Raw genomic sequence first — 25967 nt, 5'->3', positions numbered from 1 at the left:
GGACAGAGGAACCTGGTAGGATACAGTCCATGAGGGTGCAAAGAGTCGGACACAACTTAGCAACTGAGCATGCATGCACACTCTAGCTGATTCTAATGAATAACAAAGTCTGAGAACAATGGTTTAGATCACTCAATTCATAATGGTGGATCCATGTCTGTTTTGCCCGTTAAGCCCAACCTCTAAATGATATACTTAGTATGTAGCTTGTTCACAAGATAAGTGTTATGTGGGAGCACTTCAAGAAAGCCATATTTTTTAACTGTTTATTAAATTTTTCATGTTTTGTCTATTTGAATAAGTCCTGAAAGCCCATGTTTCTGGACCCGGTAATTTCAGCCCATGAACCCTGCAGACCAAGAAGAACTGCATGTTATGCAAGCTTTTCCCTCTCTAGTTCTAAGAAACAGACAGACATTGGGTTATGTCTTTGCTGGGGGCAATCTGGTGGACTGACTGCCTGTACTGTAGAAAATACAGCATGTTACAGTTGTTGGGGTTAAATTTCCATAGAATGTTTTTTTTTTCCAGGGACACTGCTGGTCCACGGGAGGTCACTGACCTGTACTACCATGATTTTTTTGGTTCTAAAATCTATCTACAATCCTCTTAACCCTCATGAAATTTGATCACCTGTCATAAGTCTGTGTGTCTGATTGAGAAAAGAATTGTCACTTATTTTCTCTTTCTGCCTTTTCATCATGACATTAGTCTGGGTTGGCATTTCATCATTACTATTTTTACTCACTATCATTAATACCTTTGCTGTGCTTCATGCTGACTGTTACTTCAGGACTGAATGAAAGATTTAAACTCCAGTCTCTCTGAAGAAAGAAAAAAGGAACAGCAACAAAAATACATGTTTATGATGATGGCTCCCTTTGCTTCCCAGGATTAAAGGGTTACTGTATAAAACTTGGAGGCTTACCCTATTTTGTCAGAACAAAGGGTAAATACTGAATGTGGATACAATTTAGTGAATATAGTCCCATCTGCCCTTCCATTTTATTTATATTTTGCTTTTTTATCCTTGATACTTATTAGGTGTTCAAGTCACAGTCTTAAGCACTATTAAGTGGTAAATTAAAGTTATTTTCAAACTGTTTAAAAAGCATTATCAAAATACTGTGGCTTTGGAGGTCAACAAAGCCTGGGGAATTTTCAGTGATAAATGTCATGTCAAAGACTTAAAAGACTTCTTTTCTTATCCTATTTGAAAAAGTTTTTTTTTCTTGGGCTGAGATAAAATCGCCAAGTAGAAATAATAGCTATTTAGCACCACCACACTTACTAACAAATAATAATTGGATGATCTGGAGGAAAAGACATTGAATTATTATCTTATGGTTGAAAAGTAAGAACTATATCCCAGGGGCTAAGGAAGTTTTCAGATGAGTAGGGCATGAATGCTGAGGGAACATTTCAATAAATAAAGGAAAAAAATATACATCTTTGACTCTGTGACAGAAATGCTCAGAGACTGAATAACCCAATTTGCCCATGCCCTTGCAGCTAATGGGCCCAAGAAAAGTTAATGCTCAGAATCTAAAAATTATCTTTTGTTTGCTAAAGGCAGTTGATGGGTGATGTCTTGGAGTAGCAGCTCCCTTAGGTATGTTTCAGAAAAGTGCTTATTCTGATCTTCTGAAGAGAGACTAAATGACCTCACTGAGAAGCATATATTGCTTATGGTATGAAAAAGACACAATCATTGAGACACGTTAAAACAGGAAAGGATACAAATAATATTTACTTGAAAATGAATCAGTGTGGAAATGAAAACAGAGCTAAGTATCAGCATTGGATGTGTCCTGTCTTATCTGAGATTCTAGATTGTTAGTTCAGAAAATAACAATAGGGCATTTAAAAAAGGATCTTATGAAAATTAGAGGAATATGAGAAAAACAAAATAATAGTTTGTTCTTAAGATTTCTCTTCATATATAGGAAAACACCACCAGCATGCTCTGTTCAGTTCACAGGCAGAGGAATGAACTCTGCGTGGACTCACTGTCCGGGTCTCCCCCAAATTCTTTGTTGAAATCCTAGCCCCTGATGTGACTGTATTAGGAGGTGGGGACTTCAGGAGGTAATTAGGTCTAGATAGTGAAATCCTCTTGAGTGTGATTAGTACCCTTACAAGAGGAGACCAGAGGGCTGGCTAGCTCTTTTTTCCCTACCCTTTGAGGGGACAGTGGGAAGCTGGCAGCTGCAGCCCTGAAGAGCCCCCTGACCCAACTATGCCGGTGCCTTGATCTCAAACTCCCAGCTTCCAGAAATGTGAGAAATAAACTCCAGTTGTTTATAGACCACTCAGGGTATGGCATTTTGTTCTAGTGGAGTGAATGGGCTAAGACAAAGCCTTCTCCCCTTCCAGTTTAGCATCATAGTTGGGACAGTGGTGCTGTGATTAGCCGCTCAGTCATGTCTGACTCTTGGCGACCCCATGGACTGTAGCCCGCCAGGCTCCTCTGTCCATGGGGATTCTCCAGACAAGAATACTGCAGTGGGTTGCCATGCCCGCCTCCAGGGGATCTTCCCTACCCAGGGATCAAACCCAGGTCTCCTGCATTGCGGGCAGATTCTCAGCCATCTGAACCACCAAGGAAGCCCTGGGACAGTGGTACTCAAGGATTTTTACTGTAACACACTAGAGCAAGGCAAAGACCTCACACTCTTCTCCCACTTGACCTGTTTCCACCATCTAGCGGATTTCCAATGATCTGTATGTTTACATATTGTAATGGTTGATTTTTATATGTCAGCTTGAATGGGCTAACAGATACCCAGAGAGCTGGTAAAACATTGTGTCTGAGTTATGTTTTTCAGGTGTTTCTGAAAGATTAGCATTAGATTTAGTAGACTAAGTAAATAGGACCTGCCCTTACCAATCTGAGCAGGAATTAGCCTACTCATTGGGAACCTGAGTAGAACAAAAGGCAAGAAAGTGTCAATTCCCTTTCTCTTCTTGAGCTGGGGCATTCCTCTGCTCCTGCCCTCTGACACCTGAGCTCTTGGTTCTCAGGCTTTGGATTCCAGGCTTACATCACTGGCCCTCCGGATGTTAGGGCTTCAGCCTCAGAATGGGAGTTATATCATTGGCTGCCCTGGTTCTCAGGCCTTTGGCCTTGGACTGAATGATACCATAAGCTTGCCTGATTCTCCAGCTTGCAGATGATACGCTGTGGGACTCCTTGGTCTTCATGACAGTGTGAACGAATTTCTATAATAAATCTCCTCTCTATATATCCAGCTGGTCCTATTTCTCTGGAGAACCCTGACTGAGCTACCAGGGAAGTCTGACTAATAACAATAAAGCATTAAATTTACAATGTGATCTTAGTCTGAAATCTTATAATAATATAGAATAATAAGTTAGAGTTATCTATAAACTATATAATACCATGAAAATTTGAGTTTTTGAGTATCAACACTTTAATAACTCCCTGTATCCCACCAATTAAGTTACTAGTAGATCTGTCCTTGCGTACCTGCCTGCTAAGTTGCTTTAGTCGTGTCCGACTCTTTGTGACCCTCTAGACTTGTAGACCACCAGGCTCCTCTGTCCATGGGATTCTCCAAGCAAGAATAGTGGAGTGGGTTGCCATGCCCTCCTCCAGGGGATCTTCCTGACTCAGGGATTGAACCTGCGTCTCCTGTGGCTCCTGCATTGCAGACAAATTCTTTACCACTGAGCCAAAGGGGAAACCCGCATTTATCCTCAGTCTTACGTAAAAATGAAACTCTGTGGGATTGTCCTTTGCTCATAATAAGAACTATAAAGGAGGGCTTGTCACATTTACCTCAAAACTGGCCTGGAGGAATCCAAGGCCCTCCCAGTGGACTGAAGACCACACTTGGAGAGCCACTGGTTTGTGGCATGGGCTTCAGACCTGTGTTCTTGCTCTAGTTCACTCAAGAGATGCATACTTGGTCAAGACGCTCCACCTGTCTGCATCGAAGTTTCCCCATCTATTAAATTAGTGTGATGGTTCCTCACAGGGCTGCTGAAAAGACTAAAACGAAATTTTGTTGTACGGTAATTGGCCTGTGGGTGGCAGATAGAAAGTAATCAGCAAATGGTGGTCGTTATTAAGCATGAAAACTGCCTACCCCATAGCTAAGGCTGCCTCCCCCTAGGCCAGAAAAGAGCCACAAACGCAAGCATGCTGGGTATCTGTATTGTTTTCGTTTCTAGAGGTTGAGAGTCCTCCCAGAGACCCACATCTATGCTTTGGGGCTCAGTATTGAAACTCTTATGACTTGTCACATCATATGTCACGAAGAGCTGTCCCACATAGCATGCCTTCTTGCACATGGGACCTCATCTCCCAGGCTGGTTCTTACTCCATGTAATTCTGTGACAGGTAAAATTACACCTATCAATTAATTCAGCAATAAATTCTTACCAAATGCACACTAACTGCCTGGGCCAGTGCTTCTTTATACTCACAGTTATCTAGCTCACAAGTTGCCTGTGATTTCGGGAGAGCATTATAAATGTTGTCATTTTTATACTAATTATAACAGCAATAACAGTTATCATAAATAACAGTACTTTGTATGGCACATTTTAATGTACATTACCATGCACAGTTAAAAATTTGAAAATGTTCACCATTTATAAATGAAACCAATTTACATAATGAAGAATTTCTTAATAAAACAGAGGGAAAGGTATTAAATAACCAGATACAAGGAAAGGAATTGCTGGCCAAACACTGGGGCTCTTCAGGGGAAAAAACGTGCTATATAATTCAAGTGTCATTATTATTATTATTATTATTTTCACTCTGCATGTCTGGTTCAGTTCAGACAAAACAGCTGAGGGACATAACAGTCTGTTAGGAAGGTCAGCCGCAATGGATAGCCCACCACTTGGCATGCCGTGTACCCTGTCATCATGAGTGCTTTGAGAACCAAATGCTGCCTCAAACCTTTCTCAAGCACCACTCCACAACTTCTCTTCTTGCCGCAAGAACTTCCACCTGTGCTGCTTTTATTGAATATAACATGCAGTGCCAAAAGGCATCATGCAAACATCTTTCAAAAAAACAGTCTTTGAAACAATGCAAAATTCATTCATTAAGGCAGCTCTTTGAAAAATTATTGAGTGCTTATTATATGCTGGATCCGGAAATTCAATAAATAGCTTATATAACAAGATTCACCTTGTAGGATTTTTATCTGAGGGAAAAAGTACAAAATCTCAACAAAAAAGCCACAGTGGAAGACATTTTCTTCTGTTGGGGGAGACAGCGGGTGAGGGTTGCTCTCCCGGGTTTGTGAAGCTTCCTCTAAGAACCAGGAGGTGGTGGAGCTGATGGAGGACCAGAATGGGGATTAGGTGCTGGAGTGGGCAGCAGACTGTTCTGCTGACCATAAACTAAGCTAAGCTTCAGGTCTAGTCTTGCTTTTAAGGTGAGAATGTGGTTCTGCCTTGTCACTGTGCCAAGACTGGGGGGTTCTTTGCTTGTTGTGCACATTTATGCCAGAAGTATAGTCTTCTAGGGGTTGTAGGCTAGGTTGAGAGAGAGAGGAAAACTTCATTCCCACTCACCCATCAAACTATCAGGAGTTTGGAGGGAAAGTGCCTGCATACCTATAATTTCTTATTTCTTTTGCTCTTAATTTGAATGTTTCTATAGACAGGTAGGCAAATAGGATTTCTAGCAATGTCTCAAGTTCTTCTTCTACAATGAAAATTTTGGAAATCTCATAGGAAACTTTATTCTAAGAACTAAGATTCTTGAATTTGCGTACTGCTCTCTTTTAAAAGCTACAAATTCAATATGAGTGCCCTCAAGGGAAAACAAACATTTTACTCACATAATTAGAACTTGAATAGGCATAAAATATCTCTGGCATGATAAATAAGAAATTGGTAATACCTTTTATCTCTAAGGGAATGATTAGAGGTAAGGACATTTAACTGAATACTTTTTGAATCATTAATATTATATATGTATTATTCAAATATTCTCTATGCAAAATTAAATTTAAAATAAAAATTGTTAAAATACTCTCAAAGAAACATTACTTTTAGTGGATATGTAATATTTCCTTATGTGGCTTGCCTTAATGTATTCAATTTCATCATAAGTGGATATTTTAAGTTGTTTCTAAGACTCTTTTCTCTATTATGAAATGCACAACTCTGTTTACTTCTCTTAGATTCTGACAAAAGATATAGCTAAGAAAAAAAGTCTAGTTATTTTAAAGGTTCTTGGAAACATTGAGCAGGCTCTGAGAATGCTTATCTCTTTCTGATACTGACTGTTATTTTTTTCAAAATAGCAAAAGCTAAGTAAAAAATGGCCTTGTGATACCTCAATGTTATAATATGAAAACATACTTATTCCACATTGGCTTCTACCTGCTACTTAACATGAATTTTTAGCCCTGATTCATTTTGTATCTGCAAAATGATAATTACCAAATGCATTGGGCTATGCTTTGCTTCCCCATGGACTACAGCCTGGAGTGGGTGGCTGTGCCCTCCTCACCGAAAGCATTACTCTGAGGAAATGATAATTTTGAAGAGAAATCTGATCAACCCTAGGTAGAAGTAGTCTTTAGGGTTTCCATGATTTTGGTAAAATCTGTAATATTTTAGTTCTATACCAGATGGAAGATAGAGTTTGGTCAATGCAGAAGATACTGTAAGATTTTAGTTTATTAATATTTCTAGTTTGTAATTCATCTATGAAATCTTTTACTCTCTTGATACATGAGTCTATTTCAGTAAGCAGACTGTACCAAGCCATCATGAGACCCTCAATGTGGTTCCGTTCACAGTCATTCGGTAATGACAGATCTGAGCCGAGCAGTGCCTCAGAGGATGACCAAAAGCGGTGATTACAGATGACCGCCATGTGGCCCTTTAGGACTTTGTGAAGATTTCTACATCCTAACTTTCAGGACTGTGGCCAAAGCATCTCAGTGGTGAATTAAGATTTCCCTTTATTCACTTTGAATAGAACCTTCACCTATAAATGAACAGACAGTTGTTCTCATAATTTGACTAAAGACACCAACTCTGAAATGACCTCATTTCTGATCTTCCTTGTGTCTGAAATTTCCCCTTTGATTGTTTATTCCTTTAAGAAACTGCTATCTCTAAGCAGGGCTTCCTAGGTGGTACTAGTGGTAAAGAACCTGCCTGCCAATGCAGGAGATGTAAGAGACGTGGGTTAATCCCTGGGTCGGGAAGATCCTCTAGAGGAGGACATGGCAACCCACTCCAGTGTTCTTGTCTGGAGAATCCCCATGGGCAGAGCCTGGTAAGCTACAGTCCATAGGGTCACAAAGAGTCAGACACGACTGAAGCGCCTTAGCACGCATGCACATCTCTAAGGAATTACTTTTAAGAATAAAACCACCACTGGGGGAGCACCACTAGAGTTGCAAAGAGCCAGACACAACTGAGCGACTGAGCACAGGCGGGCACTGCTCTTCTGAATGTGACTTAATTGTTCATCAGTCAACAGTTTAGCAAAGCAGTGACAGACATGGGTTGGGAAGTTTTAGTGGAGAAGGGGACAGGGGTATCTCTAGAGCTGTCCTGAGTGCCATTACTGGAAAGTAGTCTTTTTGAAGCAGTGGCAAAGTGTTGGCTGTTTTAGGAGGTGACATAAGACCAGGCAGGAGATGGCAGGATAAGAAGGTAAGTTAGAAATTTGCTAAAGAAAATTTTCAACCCTACCACAATTTGTCTGGGGTTGGTCTTTTTCCTTAATTGGTTCAAGATAGTTCTATAGCTAGCTGTTTCTAAAACAGCTTGGGCTTCTGGAGTGTTTGAAGTTTACCCCATGGTCTGGCTCAGAATTCAAAATAAAGATATACTATGATGCAGAGTCAGAGCATGCGGACATAATCTTGGCCCTGCTACAACTCAGCCTTAATGACCTTGGGCATATCATTGAATCTTAATCCTCAGTGTAGTTAGTTACAGGTTTCTATAACACAATTGGCAGTGAACTGTTACTTCAAGTGAAATCATATTTTAAGTGTATTATAAATGCTAAAATGCTCTAAAAGTATAGAATGAGTATTATTGTTAGTTGCATTATTCACAATTCTGTAGGATTTTGCAAGCTTCAGGGATAGTAGAGTGAAAGAGACGGAAGATAGGTTCATAATGTTAGATAATGGATTGTTTTCATTTTTTGTTAATTGTGGTGATTTATACAGAACATACAATTTTTAAATATAAAATTCTGTGGCATTAACTACATTTACCTGTGTCCATAAATTCAACAACCTTATACAAGTAAAATCATACACCGTTTGTCAGTTGTGACTGGCTTATTCCGCTTAGCATAACGTTTTCAAAATTCATCCATGTTTCAACATGTGTCAGAATTTCCTTTTTTTTTAAAGTTAAGTAATATTCCACTATATGTATATATCACACTTTATTTATCCATTCATCCATTGATGAACACTTGCATTGCTTCCACATTTTGGCGATTGTGAATAATGCTGCTATGAACATGGGTATATTGTTTCAATTTTAAAAAATTCATTTGTACATGGCAAAAGCAAATTTCATCTTTTTGACCTTGGAGGCCATTTAATAAACAGTTAGCATTTCAATTCATGACATTTTTTTTTTGGTCTGATAGGAAGGATGCTTAAAGTTGGAAGGGAGGCCAGCACTTTGCTATATACAACAAAAACAAGCCAGCTCTCACATGGTTTTATAGAGATATGTGGAAGAAGTGCAGCCCAGTTATAAAATGTATGGTATTGGTATGTGAGCCTAAGATGCAGTCCTCTGTGGCTTAAGGAGATTGAGTCATCATCTTTTTCTCTGAACTGCAGATGGAGAGTGGGCTGTCACAGCATTCAAAGGGAGATATTTGGCAGGTTTGCCCAATGCTGGAGGAAAAGCAGAAAGGAAAGATTATCTTCTGGCACTTTGTCTTGCAGGAATCACAGTTTTCAGAGCCTACAGGGCTTTCAGTCCTAATCTACTACTCCTCCCCTCTACTCCAGGATTCCAATTGATTGATGGGCAATTAATAGTCTGAAGTTAGATTCCTGATCAGCACAGTCCAATAAAAATATAATGCAAACCATGTGATTGAATGTTTTTTTTTCTTAGCAGTCACATTGAAAATGTAACAATTAACAGGTGAAAACGACTTTAGTACATGTTTTATTTAACCTAGATAGGTCCCAATATTATCATATGTAATCAACATAATGAGATATTTAACTTTTTTTATCCATACTAAATCTTTGAACTCCGATGTGCATTTCACCCTTATATACCAATTTGGATGTCAAATTTTCAACAGTTCAAATAAAATATAGTCCTGTCAAAACTATATAGCTATGATTAATGGACAAATATTATATACCACTTTACTATTTCAACTTAAGTTATAATGAATAAAAATTAAATATTCTATTTCTTAGGTGCCTAATTCCAGTGCTCAGGAGCCACATGCAGTGGCTATAGTACTAGACAGTGCAGTTCTAGGTAATTCTCCTTTTCAGTTATAGAATCAAGGCCTGATATTTGTAGCCCTGTAATAAACCTGGTGCCTGGGATAAGGAGGTACTCAGTAAATGTATACTGACTGAACTGAGACAAATTTGAGTATTTTAATGTATTAGTCAAGTGCATTTTGCATGCCAGTTACATTCCAGGTATTATTCCTACTAATCACAGAGGAGTGGTTCTCAAAGTGGACCCCATGACTGGAGCATCTGTCATCACCTGGGAACTTGTTAGAAATGGAAATCTGAGGGGCTCTTTGTAGATCTGCTCAGTCAGAGACCCTAGGGGTGAAGCCCAGATCTGTGTTTTAACAAGCTCTCCAAATGATTCTGAGGCATGCTGAAGTTTGAGACTAATGCTATAGGGTCTCAGTTCAGTTCACTTCAGTTGCTCAGTCGTGTTTGACTCTTTGCGACCCCATGAATCGCGGCACGCCAGGTCTCCCTGTCCATCATCAACTCCCAGAGTTTACCCAAACTCATGTACATTGGGTCAGTGATGCCATCCAACCATCTCATCCTCTGTTGTCCCCTTCTCCTCCTGCCTTCAATCTTTCCCAGCATCAGGGTCTTTTCAAATGAGTCAGCTCTCCGCATCAGGTGGCCAAAATATTAAGCCTCAGCTTCAACATCAGTCCTTCCAATGAACACTCAGGACTGATCTCCCCTAGGACAGACTGGTTGGATCTCCCTGCAGTCCAAGGGACTCTCAAGAGTCTTCTCCAATAGCACAGTTCAAAAGCATCAATTCTTCTACGCAGCTTTCTTTATAGTCCAACTCTCACATCCATACATGACTACTGGAAAAACCATAGCCTTGACTAGATGGATCTTTGTTGGCAAAGTAATGTCTCTGCTCTTTAATATGCTGTCTAGGTTGGTCATAACTTTCCTTCCAAGGGGTAAGTGTCTTTTAATTTCATGGCTGTAGTCACCATCTGCAGTGGTTTTGTAGCCCAGAAACATAAAATCAGCCACTGTTTCCACTGTTTCCCATCTATTTCTCATGAAGTGATGGGACCAGAGGCCATGATCTTAGTTTTCTGAGTGTTGAACTTTAAGCCAACTTTTCCACTCTCCTTCACTTTCATTAAGAGGCTCTTAGTTCTTCACTTTCTGCCATAAGGGTGGTGTCATCTGCATATCTGAGGTTATTGATATTTCTCCTGGCAATCTTTATTCCAGCTTGTGCTTCATTCAGCCCAGCATTTCTCATGCTGTATTCTGCATATAAGTTTAATAAGCAGGGTGACAATATACAGCCTTGATGTACTCCTTTTCCTATTTGAAACCAGTCTGTTGTTTCATGTCCAGTTCTAACTGTTGCTTCCTGACCTGCACATAGATTTCTCAAGAGGCAGGTCAGGTGGTCCAGTGTTCCCATCTCTTTCAGAATTTTTCCACAGTTTGTTGTGATCCACACAGTCAAAGGTTTTGGCATAGTCAATAAAGCAGAAATATATGTTTTTCTGGATCTCTCTTGTTTTTTCGATGATCCAGTGGATGTTGGCAATTTGATCTCTGGTTCCTTTGCCTTTTCTAAAACCAGCTTGAACATCTGGAAGTTCATGGTTCATGTATTGCTGAACTTTGCCTTGGAGAATTTTGAGCATTACTTTACTAGCGTACGAGATAAGTGCAATTGTGCGGTAGTTGGAGCCTTCTTTGGCATTGCCTTTCTTTGGGATTGGAATGAAAACTGACCTTTTCCAGTTCTGTAGCCACTGCTGAGTTTTCCAAATTTTCTGGCATATTGAGTGCAGCACTTTCACAGCATCATCTGTTAGGATTTGAAATAGCTCACTGGAATTCCATCACCTCCACTAGCTTTGTTCGTAGTGATGCTTCCTAAGGCCCACTTGACTTCACACTCCAGGATGTCTGGCTCTAAGTGAGTGATCACACTGTCATGATTATCTGGCTCGTGAAGATCTTTTTTGTATAGTTCTTCTGTGTATTCTTGCCACTTCTTCTTCATATCTTCTGCTTCTGGTGATAGAATCAAGGTCCGATGCTGTGAAGAGCAATATTGCATAGGAACCTGGAATGTTAGGTCCATGAATCAAGGCAAATTGGAGGTGGTCAAACAGGAGATGGCAAGAGTGGATGTTGACATTTTAGGAATCAGTGAAATAAAATGGACTGGAATGGGTGAATTTAACTCAGATGACCATTATATCTACTACTGTGGGCAAGAATCCCTTAGAAAAAATGGACTATCCATCATAGTCAACAAAAGAGTCTGAAATGCAGTACTTGGATGCAATCTCAGAAATGACAGAATGATCTCTGTGCATTTCCAAGGCAAACCATTCAATATCATTATAATCCAAGTCTATGCTCTGACCAGTAATGCTGAAGAAGCTGAAGTTGAACAGTTCTATGAAGACCTACAAGACTTTTTAGAACTAACACCCAAAAAAGATGTTCTTTTCATTACAGGGGACTGGAATGCAAAAGTAGGAAGTCAAGAAACACCTGGGAAATTTGGCCTTGGAGTACAGAATGAAGCAGGGCAAAGGGTAATAGAGTTTTCCAAGAGAATGCACTGGTCAGAGCAAACATCCTCTTTCAGCAACACAAGAGAAGACTCCACACATGGATATCACCAGATGGTCAACACTGAAATCAGATTGATTATATTCTTTTTTTTTCCTTTCAGTTTGATTATATTCTTTGCAGCCAAAGATGGAGAAGCTCTATACAGCCAGCAAAAACAAGACCAGGAGCTAACTGTGGCTCAGATCATGAACTCCGTGTTGCCAAATTCAGACTTAAATTGAAGAAAGTGGGGAAAACCACTAGACCATTCAGGTATGACCTAAATAAAATCCCTTATGATTATACAGTGGGAGTGTAAATAGATTTAAGGGACTAGATCTGACAGACAGAGGGCCTGATGAAATATGGATGGAGGTTTGTGACATTGCACAGGAGACAGGGATCAAGACCGTCCCCATGGAAAAGAAATGCAAAAAAGCAAAATGGCTGTCTGAGGAGGCCTTACAAATAGCTGTGAAAAGAAGAGAAGTGAAAAGCAAAGGAGAAAAGGAAAGATATACCTATTTGAGTGCAGAGTTCCAAAGAATCGCAAGGAGAGATAAGAATGCCTTCCTCTGTGATTACTGCAAAGAAATAGAGGAAAACAATAGAATAGGAAAGATTAGATATCTCTTCAAGAAAATTAGAGCAAAGATGAGCTATAGGGTCTAAAGGAGTCCTATTTTCCTCAGCTCTTCCTTGAGGTGGGGGATGCTGAGAGAGCAAGCATTTCTAATTTTATGGCATGGTCCAGCAGAATGTTCTGTGATGATAGAAATATTCTATATCTGTACTGAACAATAGGCTTCTATGATGGCTTCCTGGTAAAGAATCCACCTGCCAATGCAGCAGCCGCAGAAGATGCAGGTTTGATCCCTGGGTTAGGAAGATGTCCTGGAGGAGCAAGTGGAAACCCACTCCAGTATTCTTGCCTGGGAAATCCCTTGGACAGAGGAGCTTGGCGGGGTACAGTCCATGGGGTCGCAGAGAGTTGGATACAACTGAGTGACTGAAAACCCACGCTCGTACTAAACAATATAGGCTTGAAATGTGACTAATGCAAATAAGAAAATAAGTTTTAAATTCTATTCAATTTTAATTACCTTGCATTCAAATTTATACAGCCTCATATGGTTCTCTCACACACCTCTCTTACAAATAAGCATGGAGCTCAGTAACTGCAGGGACTGTTGACCTGAATCCAGAATGAGCTCAGGGTTAAGGTGGAGGGAGAATCTGATAGGTGACAATCTTGTCTTCTCCATGCCTGCTCTCTCAGGACAGAGAGGAGACGGATTCACTGAACTGCTGTGTGCTCTAAGCCCAGGATTAGGGTAACTGAAACAACCTACAACCTGTGTCAACTCATGACCCAGGACTTACTCTTCCAGGTCAGAAGTAGAACCATGAATTCTGACGAGGAGGCCATGATACACGATAACCATATTTTGCAATTAATAATTGCAAGGGCTTTTCCTCCTGAGTTATTATCTACAGTCAATTAATTTTTTTTAATGGTGGAGGTTATCTGGTTGTGCTTATGGTGACCTTGTTGGTTTGCTAATTCTCTTTCTTTGGAAAATGCTTTCTGGAACTGACAAATGTCTCTACTTTTGTCCTGGACCCTTTCTCTCTCCACAGTTCTTGAGCAAATTACTATGATTTCCTTAACTTTGAAAATACAGATGTTTTCCATAATGACACAGAGAAAAAGGAAATGACTGTGTTTCAAGATACAAGGTGCAAAAAACCTTAGTGTCACAACTCTTATTACGTAAAATGAAAGTGAATAAGAAGAAAAGTGACTTGTATTTTTTGTTTGGGTCATTACACCCTACACCTTAAACCAACACAAACCCAATGTTTCCTGGGATGTGAAGCATCTTTGATCACATGACTGAAGAGCGGTCTGTGGAGCTGGGGTGTGGCTCCTGCTGAAATTTACCTGGCAAAGCAGAGGGACAGCACAGCTCCATGAGACCACTGGGTGCTATCCAAACATGCTTTGTAATTTTGGTGCACCAGAAGAGTAAGTGTGACCTTAAAACAACTCCATGTGCTAATGTGATCCCCAACTGCTTACTCTTTCCACAGAAAGGGAGCCTGTGTATGTAGCTGCGAATGCTAGAAGGTGTATGATGACCATGCCATTTTCATTTGTAAGTGGAACCAAAAAACAACATATTATACACAGGGGGTATCACATAAACTGGTAAACTGGCCAAAAACAAATTCTGACTTTAATGAAAAGAAAGTGGTATTAAGTTGTTGTTTTCCATATGTCTACCTGAAACCTTTCTGAACAATATTCTCTCTCTACTTCATCCATCTAACCCTTTAATTGGCAGACAGTAAAGTCTGATGGGAAAATAATGGTCTCTTAAATACCTGAGAATGAAAAGTAAATTAAGTTAGCACAGTGTAAAAGGCAAGTAATTACATGATGTCAATCCTGTTTTATACTGTTTAGTCTTAAACAGCATATAAAGAAAGGGCATGTTTAGAAGAGAGAAAATAAAACTGCCTATTTAGATGACGAATGCCCTTCTTATTTTGAGCAATGAATGAACTTCAGGATAGCTTTTTCAAATGAGAGGCTGCCTGCACCCAAGTCTTCTCTTTCTCCAGCCTGTCCTAATTTGCCCCAACTCATGATGGGATGACCTTCAGTACGAGCTAAGGATTGGTTTTTGGTTCACAGGTGTGCTTCCAAATTGGAAAACAACCTGACCACATATGGAACAGAAGAGAGTCCCAGGGAACCTTGAGTTGCTGGGAGAGTGATCCAGCTGGTGGGTGTCCCCAGCCTGGCTGTACCACAGTTAGGTTTGTGGCTTTGCATGTTTTTATTCTTAGTGCTTTGGTTTTGTCAGCTACCAAAAAGGGACAGTCCCAGCGACTGGGTGTGTGGAATAATCAATGACAGCGACAGGGAAGTGTCATCAATAAAAAGGGGCAGGGTACTCTGGTATTGAGAAGGATGAGGGAACCTGCAAGGCTGAGTGGCACTTAAGGGATCTGTGGGCCAGTTTTCCTCACCAGATCCTCCATCTCTCCCTCCCATTCTTCCTTTCTTCTTTCCTTCCTTTCTCTCCCTCTTTCTCATCTTTTCTCCCTTTCCTTCCAAACGGAAGTACTGGTATTGTGTGTGTGTGTTTGTGTGTGCACACGCATGCTTGTTTTCTTTGCAAAAACCTCATGGAATGTAGAGATGTAAAGAAGAAAGTAAATATGCAAGTAATTCTATTTCCCAGAGGAGAAAAAACACTGTTAAATATTTAGTGTATTTTTTAAGAATTTTTCCTGACATAGTTCCAGTTCTCTGTTTCTCTCCCTTTCTCCCTCTAGTATATGGGTGCAATAACATGATATAATACACATATTTGTATTAAATACACCAAATCAATATACTACTATATGTTAATTGTATTTATAATTTCCACGATACTTTACAAACAGATATTCCAATTTTTTGGTGAGAATTAATTGTTGCATATTTTGTTTAACAAAAGCAGCTTTCTCCCCCAGATACCCCTATTTCTCAATATTCTTAAGGAGCAGACAAATAAGGGCCATGATTCTTCTGCTTGAAGCTTATTGGAGGCTTAATTGAAATGATGCTCAAGAACCTAGAAACAGGGGTTGAAATATGAGGAGTGTGCTGACAGCTCCGTGTCCTCAGATGCGATGGGAAATGCTGTCTGATATTCACAAATGTACAGCTTGTACAAACGTCTCATTCATGTAAAAGGCAGACAGTGGAAATTAGAGTCCATCAGAGGCAGTGTTCCTTATTTCAATTTATTAACATTATCCCAGGTAAGTTTGATCCTTTTGAAAACATATTAAAGCCACCCATATCCAGAATTTTATAGCTTGAGACTTTGCAAATTCCTCTAAAATGCTGGGCTGCTCTTTTAACCACCATAATTTTTTTTTTTTACCAGAGCCTCTCTGCATGGAGAGCTTCCTACAATATGTTACATAATTTTCATTAGTCTTTTTCTGGCTGTGCCACGTGGCTTGCAGTATCTTAGTTTCCTGACTAGGGATTGAAACCTGGACCCCCAGTAACGAAAGTGTGAAGTCTGAGTCCTAACCACTGGACAGCCAGGGAATATCTTTCTTTCTTTTTTTTTTTTTCAAATTGTATTGGGAATATGATGTAACTTTCTGTGAAGACTGACTCCCGTTTAAGGATCAATAGCATTGGTGTAACATTTCAAGGCCCAGGTCTTGTGGGGTGCATGGAAATGTTATAGCGACCAAAAAAAAAAAAAAAAAAGACTCCAGAGAGCAGAGCTTTTTGAGCTCTTGTGTCTTCTATTTATAGATCTCTGGTCCTCCATTCATGGACAATCTATTGCTCTTCTGGCTGGATCAGGGCAATTTCCTGCGGCAATAGCATTGACTGCCCTGTCCCTTTATGCCTTCCATGGAGGACTTGGAAACCAGATACCAAGCTTGCTAGAATTCTGTGTTGTTGTTGCTGTTGTTTACAAAGTTGTATCCAACTCTTTGCGACCCCACGGACTGCAGCACATCACGCTCTTCTGTCCTCCGCTATCTTCCAGAGTTTGCTCAAATTCATGTGTGTACTGAAGTGTATGTACAGTAGAATAAAATGGATAAATAAAAATAGGCTCAGAATTAGGCCTACCCTGATTCTACACGGAAGAATTATGAGCTTTGCTGATGAACTTGGTCACCAATTTTAACTGTTTGGAGGTTCTTTTTTTTAATTAAAAAATTGTGGCATAGTTATGGTGCCTAATATAGTCAATCAATAAATACATATTGAATTGAATTAAGCTACATTTTTGATGCATATCAGGGGAAATGACATTGCCAGATAGTTGAGTTATGGATGAATGAAGGGCTATACTTGGTCATTGTAAGAAGCTGGGCCGACCTCTGAAGGGGTAGAAAACTGCTGTGACTATCGTCAGTTCAAGGATCAGCCTGTAGACACACACAAAACTTTCCTAAGGTTCGGCAAGCTACTCACAGACTTGTCACTGTAGCATCCCCCAGCTTCCTCTCTCTCTTCACCCCTGAATTGTGGATTTTGGAACAGGCTCACCAGTGCCTCCTGTCATCCTTTATAGGTTTTGAGACATGGTCCTGACTATCGCTATACACCTGTAGTCTGGTTTCTCAATTACAAACAGGTAGTATCTGCGTTCCTCCTTGAAATCCTCCACTTTTACAGCCCTTAAGTCACTTATTCCTAGAGAATTTGTCCAATGAGTAGTGAACTATGAATGTTTTCTTGACACCCTTGGCTGTTTCTTACTCTCCAGTTCTACAAATTCTACTGTAATGTCACACGGATTCTCCAAAGACCCTGGGGTTAGAGGTGGCCATAGTGTGAGCGACCTCCTAGGAGACTGCTTCCTAAGCTTTAATGTTCACATAAAGAACTTTTTAAAATACAGATTCTGGTTCAGTAGCTCTGGGATGGGGCTTGAGAATTTTGAATAAATTTTTCTACTCTAGGTACTATGCTCTCTCTAGCAATAAAAGGAACCCTTGTCTTATTATTCCTAAAGTTTTGTATTTCTTTTTATTTTCCAGGAATGTATGAACACTGAAGCAGGAGATGGAATTCTCCAGAGAAAGTGAATGTAGATGGTTATGGTCACTTCCTGAACTATCAAAATCTGGGCCATTGTAGACAGTCTTCCTCTTCCTATTTTGCAAAACCAAACAGAAAGCAAACCTAAAAAATGATACACTGTCAAATGAAAAAAAACCGACCATCATCTCTCTCTCTCTCTTTCTCTCTCTCTCACACCCCTCTCTAAGCATTAGAAATGATGAGAAACATATTTGGTTAAATATAGGAGCTAGGGTCTCTTCTACATTAATAAATGAAATGTACTTTATCTACCGGAATCTTGTGATGTAGACAATTTAATGTGAATACATTTGACTTTCAGCTGTCAGTGAATTTAGGTAAATCTGGCTTTGAGAAAAACATGCTTTATGTGAAAAACAATTTAAAATTCCATAAGAATCTCTCTCTCTATCCTTTTGTTCTTTTAGCTCAACCATAACACTTTTGGAAAGTAAGACGAATAATCAGACTAGTCATCAGGACCTTATGATCTAAGTCCACTTAGTATAGTATCCGCTATCCACATTGAATTTAGAATGCTTATAGCGTGGTTTTTTGTTTTTGCCATAAATCTAAAGTTTCCCTTTTTTTGTACCTAGAGTGTGTGCAAGGTTTGTGTCCTCCCAAAACATCTTTTAAAGCAAAGGGTCTTATCTTAAAAAAAGAATTAATGAGAAGAGCATGATGTTTTGCCTGTTCAATAGACATTGACATACAATGGAAAGTCATTCATTCACATGCCTAGAGTATCATGGTCCCAACTGAAGATTGGAATGTTTTTTTAAAGGCCTTACTGGGATAGTTGAATTTTAGAAGTCCAGCCTACATTAAAGTTCATTTTACAAGAGCTGAATACAGCTAGAAATTTCAGGGCTTCCTAGTGTTTGGTGGAAGTTGCCTTCATTGTTCTCTTCTTTCACTGCCATTCAACTGGCTCTGGGGTTTCTTTTAAAATACCCAAATCATGCAGAATAGGAAGTGTTCTAAAGTGAAATCACAATTAACTCCTGAAGAGCAATACTGTACTCTCCAAAATACCCTTTGGTGTCTATTGAGGGACAGAATACAGAGATGGATGGGCCAGAGGTCTCACTCACGAGACAGCAAACCGTGGACTGAGCTTACTGTGTGCAAATCGGTATGACTACCATTTACAGAGAGATTACGGAGGCTAAGAAAACTTCCCAGAGTCACATAACATGTAAGTGGTAGAATCAGGACTTGAGCTAAGATCTAGCTGAGTTTCAAGTGTCACAGTTATTAGACTAGAAGCAAATACTGTTATATATAACTGATAAAATATTTTATATTCCAGTTTAGAAGGACTTGTGATTGACCCAAAAGTAATCAGTCTATCAACAAGCATATTTGTTTTTTAAAAAATTTAAATTCTGAACTCAGATCAAGTACAGAAAGCTCAATAGCTATAAAGGTCAGTAGTAAAACCTTTTCATCATTGCTCAGAACTGATGAGCCTTTCTTACACCCCCACCCACAGCCCACTGAGGGAGGTAATATTCATGTTACAGATGAGGAAACTGAGGCACAGAGAGAGTAAGTAGCTTGCCCAAAGTCACATAGATAATAAGTGGAGGAGGTGGAATTTGAACCTAGGCAGTCTGACACTAAAGTCTATGTTCTTAGCAATAACACAAAGTCAATCATTGTAATGAATGAATGAGTAGCAAGTATGCAAACTGCAGAGAACAGGGAGTGCATAGTAGGAGACCCACCCTGGCCTCCGGTTAGAAAATACTTCTCTGAGGAAGAGGGATGCTTGGAGAGAGTCCCTCCCACTCCCAGCAGATCCTTGAGAGACGAGAGATGGGCTAGATAGGAAGGCACGTGAGAAGCTCCGCTGATGCTCCCGTCCTATGGTTTCTTTCTTTCCTTTAAACTTTGGTTTAATGGACATGCAGATACAGGAGGAAAGCATGGAAAAGAAAGCTAATCCTTACTGAGTACTAGGCATTTTGCTAGATGCAGTCCATACAACAAATGGTTTTTGATTCGAACTAATGTCCTGTGTGATAGATCTTGACACCATTTAAAGAATGAAGAAGTCTGAAGCTCTCAAAGTGACTTGTCCAAAGTCCTAGAATATGTAGGTAACAAAATGAGGCTTTGAATCCAGTCCTCGTCTGGGCTTTATTACTGAGCTGTGGGGACTCTTTTTTGAAGAAAAATATAAGTCATGTTGAAAAAGGGGACCTGTGCAGTTATGTTCCAGTAATGGAAGAAACAGTAAAGAGACACAAAAAACCCAGTTAAGATTAGGATCGCCAATTCATTCATCTACTACTGAAGTCCCCCACTTCCTTAATTTCACTTTTTGCCCTTTCTGTCTGTTTTACAAAATTACTAATTCCTTATACTGAGTCTGAGGACAAATGATTCCAAGGAATATTCTGACCTCAAATATTAGCAATTTTTTAAAGGGATGTGTTTAAGATCTCTATAATGGAATGTTCAATGAGTCCTACCCGTGCTACCCTGTGAATGTTAATATTGTGTTTCATTTTAGAGAAAAATTATAGTTAGAATAATTCTTTGCCAAGCAGGCACATAGAGCCTTCGTTTCTTTCTGAGTTCCTTGTTTAGAAAAAAAAAATCTCATCTAATGGTCAGTGCCAAATCCAAAGGAAAACAAGAAGAAATAAGAAACGTTAACAGTGAAAGCAGGCCAGAGAAATATGCAACTGTTTTCCTCAGAGGATTAAAAGGTATCTTGCTTTGAATCACTTTGTACCCATACAACAAGGTAATACATGTACTTTAGCTGACTAAACAAGATTCCATTGATAGCTTAAAAGCTCTGAGTGTTCTTATGTAATGAATATACTATTTCATGTACTAATGGTCCCAAAAGAATGAGAAATGTTTTTTTTAATCTTTCCTTCAAAAGAAAAGTTAACTGAATGATGAATTGAGAGTATAATACCCTTGTTCTAAATCAAAGAATGTCCAGCCATAATGAATGATGATCTGTAATAATATTACATTATATATAATGCATTTATTAGGATTAGAGGTAAATTCACTTCCATCACTAGCTTTGGCTCATAGAAGTATTACTTTATGTGAAGATAAAAAGTGGGTATTGATTTGAGGCAAATATCAAAATTTATTAACCTGAGTTTGCCAAGGTCAATATTTTCCTTATAGAGCAGTATATCCATGTGTTTATTGAGGCCCTGAATCAATTTTGTACTGTTGCACATATCTGGACCTTTTAGCATTGGAGAATAGCAAAGTCAGGTGGAGGCTTCACCCCAGTCCCTGATTTTCCAGGTGAACAAATTGATTCTCACTGAAAGGGAGGGACTTGTCCTAATTATCTCACTCACCCCACATCATGCTGGTGAGAAAGCATGCCTGCTTAGGCCTAGTGCCATATTTTTGCCACTGTATCCTCCTGCTTTCATTAGATATTTTGAAAGCCGTCTTCTAAACCCAAAGAAACCTTATTATAAATAAAATCCCTACAGGCAACATAGAATCCTGTAGCTCAGGAGCCCTGTGTGAAAAGTGAAAAATGATCGGAATCTTGTGACAATTTATACGGATTTATATTAGAATAGCTTTTCAAAAAAGAAGACCCAGTGACTGAACAGGTTTCTAATGCTAGCAGTAATGGCAACCAAACTTTCATATCTGTATATACACACTTTTGGGGAGTGTCTTCCACACTGACTCTAGCCTTGGTCAAGTGACTTGCTTTGGCCAACGGGATAAGAGCAAATTTGACAGATGTGCTGGGTCTTGCCCTCTGTTGCTGATTAGTAGGCTAGCCTGCTGGAGGATGTCAGGCCAGCTGAAGTCCCCTTGACCACCCAACTTTCCGAACACCAGACAGGTAAGGCCATCCAGGACCATCCTTTCTCAGCTGAATTGTCAGCTGGCTTTGAAGATCAGCTAAACTGGCTCAGACAAAAGAACTGCCCAGGTGATCCACAGAATCACAATTAATAACACATATTTGCTTTTGAAAGCTCCTAAGTTTGGGGGCTTTCCTGGTGGCTCAGTGGTAAAGAACCCACCTGCCAATGCAAGAGACAAGGGTTTGATCCCTGGGTTAGGAAGATCCCCCAGGAAAGGAAATGGCCACCGACTCCAGTATTCTTCTCTGGGAAACCCCAAGGACAGAGGCTCCTGGAAGGCTACTGTCCATGGGGTTGCAAAAGATTCAGACATGACTGAGTGACTAAACAATAACAAAGTTGTTGGGGTAGTCTTTTAGGCAGTAAGGCTAACTGACATACCTGGAGATCCATTACGATGGAGTTAAATCATATACGATTGAAAAACACAGAAAACAACATAACACATAAAATAGGTAAGTGGCTCATTTCAAGTTCATCCAAGCAGTCTGGCAATACTTGAATCATTCCAAAAATAAAAACCAATCAAATTATTTCATTCTCAGAAGTGACAGATGTTCTCATGTAATAGTAACTTTTAATATAGAATTTCGTCTCTTCCACTGGGAAGTGGTCAGGAGAGCTGATATGAGTTTTATCTGACTTGGGCATTAAAGCTCTCACCAGTGCAAACCCAAATCCTGAATCTGTCCATTTAGAGTACTGTGAGTCAACCGAGGCGAAAACCTCCTTCAATAATTTTATCTTTATTAATTTATAAGTATTCCTATCTTTTATTACACCACTGATAGCTTAGATGATGCTGTGGTTAATTTTATTGATGGGGAAAGTAAAACCCAAAGTTAAACAATCTGCTCTTCAAGGTATTACCAGCTAATGTTGGTATTAAGACAACAGACACATCGGTTAGGAGTCGATGTCAGACAAGACTTTTGATATGGAGCAGAGGATAAAGAAACAGGAAAATGCATCTTCACTGACATAGGTAAGAGAGGGGTATGTTGTTAATTCTTTGATTAAACCAAAGTTAAAAATTGTGTTTAATTTGACCAATCTCCTGAATGATGTTAGTACATATTATTAGGGTTTCTGTCACAATCTCTACTTCAAACTTAAAGTACATGGCAAAACATAAATAAAAAACATTTGCCAGATGCAGATGGATTTCAATTTTGTCTATGTGGACTGGTATAACACAGAGGCAGAAATAAGTATTCTTAAAATAAAATATTATGAAAATGCACATGTAAAACATTCACACACACATACACATACAATTCTATTTTTCCAGAGTCAATAATACAAATAAAAATAAGTTAAATACCTTTATTTACAATATAAGTTATTTTATTAGTTCTAGAATTTCATATGCCATTGAGATCTGTGGATCATTGATACTTTGATAAATTATGGATATCTTCGGTGCTAATATCCTCAGTGGAAAAGAGTGCTGTGTCTGTAAGGGGTGAGGAGGGATGAGGATTTTGGAGGCAGTGAAAATACTCTACATTATGTTATAGTGATGGATACACGTCATTATACATTTATTCAAACCAACACCAAGTGTGAACCCTAGGGTAAACTATGCACTTTGGGTGATTATGATGTGTCACTGTGGGCTCATCCTTGGTAAAGTATGTACCATTCTGGTGAGTGATGCTGGTAATGAGGGAGGCTATGCATGTGTGTAGGGATGAGGGCATTTGGGAAATCTCTGTACCTTCCCTTCAATTTGACTATAAACCTACCACCCTTACGGCAGAAAGTGAAGAGGAACTAAAAAGCCTCTTGATGAAAATGAAAGAGGAGAGTGAAAAAGTTGGCTTAAAGCTCAACATTCAGAAAACTAAGATCATGGCATCTGGTCCCATCACTTCACGGGAAATAGATGGGGAAACAGTGGAAACAGCGTCAGGCTTTAGTTTTGGGGACTCCAAAATCACTGCAAAATCACCATGGCTGGTGATTGCAGCCATGAAATTAAAAACTTCCCTTGGAAGGAAAGTTATGACCAACCTAGATAGCATAATAAAAAGCAGAGACATTACTTTGCCAACAAAGGTTCATCTAGTCAAGGCTCTGGTTTTTCCAGTGGTCATGTATGGATGTGAGAGTTGGACTGTGAAGAAAGCTGAGCACCAAAAAATTGATGCTTTTGAACTGTGGTGTTGGAGAAGATTCTTGAGAGTCCCTTGGACTGCAAGGAGATCCAACCAGTCCATCCTAAAGGAGATCAGTCCTGGGTGTTCATTGGAAGGACTGATGCTGAAGCTGAAACTCCAATACTTTGGCCAACACATGTGAAGAGTTGACTCATTGGAAAGGATCCTGATGCTGGGAGGGATTGGGGGCAGGAGGAGAAGGGGATGACAGAGGATGAGATGGTTGGATGGCATCACCAACTCGACGGATATGAGTTTGAGTAAACTCCGGGAGTTGGTGATGGACAGGGAGGCCTGGCGTGCTGCGATTCATGGGGTCGCAAAGAGTTGGACATGACTGAGTGATTGAACTGAACTGAACTGAAAATTGTTCTAAAAATAATTTTTTAAAAAAGAGTGAGGTGTAGATATTTTAAAAGAGTCAAATGCTCACAAACTTACATAGATTGATAATATGCAGAAACCTAAAATATTAGTTGAAAGCCAAATGTGAATAATTTCTAACGGGATTGGGGCGGAAGAAGTGACTGACAGAATAGTACCCATGAGGTGATTCTTCATAGTCGAGCGGTTAGGACAAGCAAAGAGTTGTCTATAGCTGTCAGCTGCACTCCGTCTAAGAGAAAATTCAGAGAAAGGAAGAGGTTTACCAAGATTACTGAATGGCAAGAGATATTCAATTTCATAACTCCCCAATAATTTATAGTTTTGCTTAAGAAAAAATCCAAAAGCAGATACTTGTTTCTAATCTTTATGTTGTTGTCATTCAGTCACTCAGTCATGTCTGACTTTTTGCAACCCCATGGACTGCAGCACGCCAGGCTTCTCTGTCCTTCACATTTCCCGGAGCCTGCTCAAACTCATGTTCATTGAGTCGACGACGCCATGCAACCATCTCATCCTCTGTAATCCCCTTTTCCTACTGCCTTCAAGCTCTGCATAAAATGTGGTTATTCAGCCTTTGGAGAATGCCATTCACTGTTGTTTTTCATATATTACTCTTTTGGTCTCTGATATTTTTTGAAATTAGGCTTGGGAGAGTGGTTTCCAAAATAAAAAGACATTGGAGTAGGAAATAGCAACCCACTCCAGAATTCTTGCCTGGAAAATTCCATGGACAGAGGAATCTGATGGGCTACGGGTTCACCTGAGTCGGATACGACTGAACACACATATATACACACACGCAAATGTCAGGCAGGTTTTCAGATCATCTTAAGCTGTACCTTCAGAATCTGTTGATTGGGAGTAATCCCAGTTATAATGTCCTAAATAAAGTATCTAAATGTATTGGGGTGGCCATAAAGTCTGCTCAAGTTTTCCACAAGACCTTATGGAAAAACCTGAATGAATTTTTTTGGCTAACCCCATATCTGTATGAGATAATATTTATTCAGTCTTCAAGCAACACGTTGTGTGTAAACAGATTGTGTGACTCTTCCACTATTACCCCAAGGGTCTCTGGTTGGACCACCACATTAATGCTGAAATTGAAAGGGGCTTGAGACCCTAGTCCACCAGAGCCCTGGGAGTATTGTCATTTTCAGCATGAAGCACTTTTAAAAAAAACTTTCATTCTTATTGGGGTATAGATGAGTAACAATTTTGTAGTAGTTTCAGGTGAAGAGTGAAGGGACTCAGCCATACATATACATGCATTCAACATGAAACACTTTATGTACATTTGTTTCGTATGCAACAACCCAGCTTCACATCTACTGATAGCCAGTTCCAGTGCCAGAAGTTTTTGCCATTTAACTAGCGATCTCGCTTTGAAGGCAGCCCCCAGGCTCGTTCCACTTCTGCTTCCTTTTTGTTTAAAGCTCCATTAGTCTGAAGGTCTGTGACAATAGTCACTGAAGAGTAAATTGAAACTGTTGCAGAGCATGTGTCTCCATTATCAATAAACAATGACTTCAAATGGAATAAAGTAATGTCTAGCTGAGTGGTTCTTAATGCTGTCCTCTGTGATACTGAGATGCCATGAAGAACAGTAGACTCTTGAATCAATAGAAAACCTTTCCAATGCATTGAATGGCACCATGAAAGTCCCAGACAGCTCTCTTTATAGCCTAGCTCACTGTGCTTCCCGGAGAAGTAATAAGAAATCAACATTTAAGTGAGTGTTTACTTACATGCCAGTCATTGTACTGAGTTAGTCACTGTTTCATTATCATCTCATTTATCCTCACAGCAACCTTATAAGTGGTTACATTTTCCTAATACCCATTTTGCATGAGGAAACTGAGGCATA

General features: G+C 39.6%; 1 non-coding gene across 1 annotated transcript; it reads right to left on the bottom strand.

Annotated features, from left to right (window-relative positions):
• Nucleotides 1–19062: 19062 nt before the first annotated feature.
• LOC136148800 (small nucleolar RNA U2-30) lies at nt 19063–19132 on the bottom strand. Its single transcript, XR_010659571.1, has one exon. It is a non-coding gene; the product is annotated as a small nucleolar RNA U2-30 (small nucleolar RNA).
• Between the last annotated feature and the right edge of the window lie 6835 nt (nt 19133–25967).

Source organism: Muntiacus reevesi, chromosome 17 (assembly GCF_963930625.1).
Source record: "Muntiacus reevesi chromosome 17, mMunRee1.1, whole genome shotgun sequence".
Classification (NCBI taxonomy): domain Eukaryota; kingdom Metazoa; phylum Chordata; class Mammalia; order Artiodactyla; family Cervidae; genus Muntiacus; species Muntiacus reevesi.
This window is presented reverse-complemented; position numbering and strand designations above follow the sequence as displayed.